Raw genomic sequence first — 5,280 nt, 5'->3', positions numbered from 1 at the left:
TCTTCCATATCAAGTATGACAAAGTCGGCCAGGTAGACGAAATTGTCGACTTTGACTAGTAGATTTTCAGCGACACCTTGCGGGAATTTGACGGATCGATCAGCAAGTTGTATACTCATCTTTGTAGGACTCGTTTTTCCTAAGCCGAGTCTTTTGAACATTGATGCGGGCATGAGGTTAATGTTAGCCCCAAGTTCAGCTAGTGCATTACGAAAGGGGGAGTCCCCAATCGAGCAAGGAATTGTGAAGCTTCCGGGATCAATCTTCTTTTAGGGGAGTCTGTTGAGTACGAGGGCTGAGCACTCTTTGCATAAGTTAACTAATTGCAATGATTCAATTTTCCTTTTATTAGTGAGGAAGTCCCTCATGAATTTTGAGTATTTAGGCATTTGGGTCAGGACGTCAATGAAGGGAATGTTGACATGCAATTGTTTTAGTAGACTTTCGAATTTTGCGAATTGCTCATTGGTCTTTTGACGGATTAACCTACCAGGGTATGGAACCGGAGGAGCCTTGGTGGGCTCTGGTGATGGTGGAGAAACCTTCTCTTGTTGGGGCGGTGTTGCGATCTCCTCAGTAGGCGGTGGTCCTTCCGCGGGACCCACGGTACGGTTCCGTAGCGTTATGAGATGAACTTGCGCCTTTGGGTTTGTTTCGGTATTACTTGGTAACGCGCCTTGCGGTCTCTCGGAGAAATTTTGGGCTAGTTGATTTATTTGTTTTTCGATGTTTTGTATACTAGCTTGTTGATTTCTAAAATTTGATTCTAATTGTAGAAACCTATCCGAGTTTTTCTTTTCAGTGTCGGAGATGAGGCGAGATACAGTATCTTCAAGCCTTTCTCATCCACCTTGTTGTTGAGGGAAATTTTGTAACTCATTTCTTGGTTGTTGAAAGTTTGTTCGTTGATTTAGGCTTTGTTGGTTACCACTATTGCCGGTTCTCTCCAACCAAGGTTAGGGTGGTTACGCCATCCTTGGTTGTAGGTGCCCGTTGGAGGACCCGACGGCCTAGGTCTATTATCAATGTAGTTTACCGATTCTGGTTGATCGTCTGTTTCTTTCATACAACTCCAATTTTCATGTGGCCCACCACACCCTTCACAAGCCATAACCGAGTCCGTTTTTGCCATTTCTAACTTTTTAATTTTTGAAGAAAGGGCCTCAATTTGGGCTTGTAAAGAAGTGCTTTCATCAACCTTATGGGAGTCCGGGGCAATAGATTTATTACCTCGGGGAGTGTGCCATTGAAAATTGTTTTGAGCAATTTCCTCAATTTGATTGTATATTTCATGTGGGCGGCGGTTACCTAAAAGTCCCCCGGAGCTAGAGTCAAGTGTTTGTCTTGTGTGTGGCAACAACCCATTATAGAAAGTGGATATTTGTTGCCATATCGCAAGACCGTGATGAGGACACTTTCGCAATAGCTCCTTGAACCTTTCCCAAGTTTCATATAAGGATTCCCCGTCCTCTTGTAAATATGTATTAATTTCAGTCATTAATTTAGCCGTTTTAGCGGGAGGGAAATACTTATATAGAAATTTTTGAGCTAGTTCATCCCAGGTGCTTACCGATCCAACTGGGAGGGCGTTGAGCCAAGCTTTTGCTCGGTCTTTTAGTGAAAAAGGAAACATTCGGAGGCGGATGGCGTCATTTAAAGCTCCATTGATCCGAAAGGTATCACATATTTCTAAGAAATTAGTAATATGTAGATGGGAATCTTCGTCCACAAGCACATGGAAGGTTGCGGAGTTTTGAAGCATTTGTATCAAATGTGGCCGAAGTTCGAAGTTATTGGCTTCGACATTCGGTGCATTGATAGCGGCGCCGAGATTACCTACGGTTGGTCGTAGATAATCCATGAGGGTACGTTGGTTCGCCATTGGAAGTGGTTCCCCCGAAACTTTCTCTTGGTTTTTAGCTTTAAGTCTTTTTCTGAGAAAGCGTTCGGGTTCTTCTAGAGGTTCTTTTATGTCTTTATTAGAACTGGAGCTCATACACTACGTAGAGGTGGCGTCTGGTTCCAAGTCCTGCAACAAAAACAAAAAAGAATGTTGGTCAGAAAGTTCACCACGGCCCTGTGCTCAGTGAACACGGCCCGTGGTCGGAGTTACAGTGATTGTTTTCCGGATCCCTGTTACTGGAAAGTTGGACACGGCCCCGTGTTGCACCGACACGCCCCGTGGTCAGCCTTCTGTAACTCGGAAAATTAAAAACTGCCAGTAACACTGCTGGGCACGGCCCGTGTCCGACCAGGCACGGCCCGTGCTGAGCTCTGTAGAAGCTGAAAAATTAAGAAAATCCTAAAAAAAATAAAAAGAAAATAAAAAAAATGATTAAGCCGTTGATTCCTAACTTTCTTAAAATCCTTGTGTCCCCGGCAACGGCGCCAAAAACTTGATGTGCGTGAAGTGTGTTATATTTTAGGTGTATATTTTAAGCCCTTTTACACTTTTTAGCCAAGTTTTAAATTTATAAAACACGATATTTACTAACACTAAACACACATATGGGCAAGTGCACCCATCGTGGACGTAGCATAGTGTTGGTAAGATACCGAGGTCGTCCAAGGACACAAGAGCTTTTAGTACCGGTTTATCCTCAACGTCTAATCAAATCAAAATGTTAGAAAAAGTTTTTTAATACTAAGAAAATAAAACTAACTAAAATGCTGAAAATAAAAATAAAAATAAAAACAAATAGACAAGATGAATCACTTGGATCCGACTCGTGTGTTAGTGTAACCTTTGATTATTTTCGCACTTTTGCACTTGTTTAAGAGATTATCTTAGTTATTGTAGTAGGCCCCTTTTTTTGAAGGCGACGTTACCCTCAACCCAGTAGTTTGAGTCAGCAAGGATACAATCCTAAAGGGTCGGATTATTGAAAGATAATTAATTAAGTTATTAATGCATAATGTGGTAGGCCCCTCTTTTGAAGGCGACGTTACCCTCAGCTAAGTAGTCTGAGTCAGCAAGGATACAGTCCTAAGTAGCTGGGTTAAAGTTTTAATAGTATTTTAACTTATGAGGGGATCAAAGAGTTTGGACCCCCGCCATCCAATACCTTTGGGTATTGAAGGAGGTCCTACTAAATTTGACACAGGTCCTTTGCAGGATCTATACACTAAACAATGGCAAGACTCTTACCAAACCGTTCCGTTAACCCTCGACCAGGTAGCCAACATACCTCCATATAGACCGTGGAGATATGAATGGTGAAAATCTTTTATTTTATATAAACAGTAAAATAATGCCAAGACACCATGGACAAACGATAAGGAAGAATCTGGTACTGGGTAACGCTGCACATAGTCCCTATTATCATCTAACCACAGGTCGTAGTCTGGGTCTAAGGGATTAGGTGCTGGTACCCTAGGTATCTCTTCTGGGTTAAAATCATGCATTTCGACTTGATTTTCTGGGTTGTTTTCTATTTCCATTGGCTAGTTAGGGAACAATGGTAGTGGTTGGGGTGCTATCAGTTGTTCCAGGTTAGGGTCGGCTGCTGTGGTTGCTAGGATATGAAAGTTTGCTAAACCCCTATTAATCATATCCTGGGTGTGGGCATCTGTCTCTCTTTTAGCGGTTGCTAGGGCTCTCTGCTGTTGTAACTTCTTCATTCGTTTCCTACGTTCATGCGCTCCCCTACTGAACCATCCTCTCTTTTTAGGAGGGAATGGCTCTTCAGACTGAGCCTTAAACACGAATATTCCTTCTTCATTATCAGCAGAATACCCTGAGAGGGCAGGCTGTGAAGAGGCGCCTTCGCTTCTAGGCGAACCGGACAACTGACGGTACGCGTCGTATGGTCCTTGGTCGCTCATACTGTAAACTAACAAATAGTCAAATAAGACATAATAAAATACAATTATGCACGTATTTCCGTAATTTATTTCCTAACATATTGAATAATATTTTGGTGTCAGCAGAACACTTCTGTGGCTGAATTAGTGGCTTAGCTCTGATACCACCTTCTGTGTCGCAACCCCCGCCCCCTATCTGTCCCGGGAACGGGCAGCCGCGAACTCAGTGTTGGTGGTATCGGTGTTTATCAATTTGGCTGCGGAAATTACATCAGGACCGTAGTTAGGAAATATTTTATCAGAGTAAAACACCATATTTTATATAAATAAGTAAATTGGGATAAAACCCAGTTTTCATTACAACTGATTTATGGGGATAAATCCCATTTTATTGAATTAAAACGCCTTCTTTATTTAGGTAACTTTTATAGCCACTTTTCCAAGCCTTCAGTGTTGTCCAGCTGGTTTCTAGTTAGCTTTCACATTTTGTTACCTGAAACGCGTTTAAAAACATTTTGTCAGTGGAAAATACTGGTGAGTGAATCCCAGTTTAATCAAGAAGGGTTTTATTGATTTGCAGTATTGAGAGCGATTACAATATTTATATCTACACAATTACTCATTCAGTACTTGCCACTCGACCGTATCTGTGGCTATGGTCATATCACACATTGGCTAACCCGTTGACCAATTTTGAAGATTATCAAGTAATGTATACAAAACCCCATAATACCGGCAGTAATTGAAGACTACATATACTCAATAACTGCTTAATCACATTGTAAAACATTTAAGGTTTTGTAAAAATAGTTTACAAAAAGGAGATTACTCACATTGCTGTCTTAGGTTTTCTGTAAGGGTTTCTTGGTGATTATCTATAATTTACACAAATGCACACGTGTTAGTATAATAACCCTTAATATTTACATTAGCAATACCCTCCCCGAGACGGCATTCCAACGCCTACGTCGGGCAAACCCTCGACAGCCGTTACGGAACCCTGGATCAATCAGGCAGTGTATCTAATACGTAATCGGGGTTATGATACTTACAACGGAGCAGAACTTCGTTATTTAGGGGGGGTATTATGCCCGGAAATAGCTTATACTATAAGAAAATTTCGAGAGAGAAAAGGATTTGAGCGAATTCGAATGTTCTGCTGATGCCTTCTATTTATAGGGCTGATCTTTGGTTTCGTCGCGCCCCGCGTAGCATTCCTCCAGGGATTACGTGGCCCGCGAGGCTCCCTAGGGTAGGCCCTAGGGTTGCTGATTCGACTCGTAGCCTCCACACGCGTCTCAACACGTGGCGTCCTATGGTTTCGGCTTGATCTCCTTTTTGTCACGGCCCGCGTAGGTGGTAGCCAAGGGCTACGCGCCCCGCGAGAGACCATGAAAATTTGTTTTTATTTAATTTTTAATTATATAATGTATTTTTGGCTCGGTTTTCGTATACGGGGTATGTTTTAAGACATAT

The 5,280-nt window shown here is 42.1% G+C and overlaps 1 non-coding gene across 1 annotated transcript; it reads left to right on the top strand.

The window, feature by feature from the left end:
• Positions 1–1,397: 1,397 nt before the first annotated feature.
• On the top strand, positions 1,398–1,504 carry LOC118480675. The gene has a single exon (XR_004863653.1). It is a non-coding gene; the product is annotated as a small nucleolar RNA R71 (small nucleolar RNA).
• Positions 1,505–5,280: the final 3,776 nt, after the last annotated feature.

This window comes from Helianthus annuus, chromosome 7 (genome assembly GCF_002127325.2).
Source record: "Helianthus annuus cultivar XRQ/B chromosome 7, HanXRQr2.0-SUNRISE, whole genome shotgun sequence".
Lineage (NCBI taxonomy): Eukaryota > Viridiplantae > Streptophyta > Magnoliopsida > Asterales > Asteraceae > Helianthus > Helianthus annuus.
This window is presented reverse-complemented; position numbering and strand designations above follow the sequence as displayed.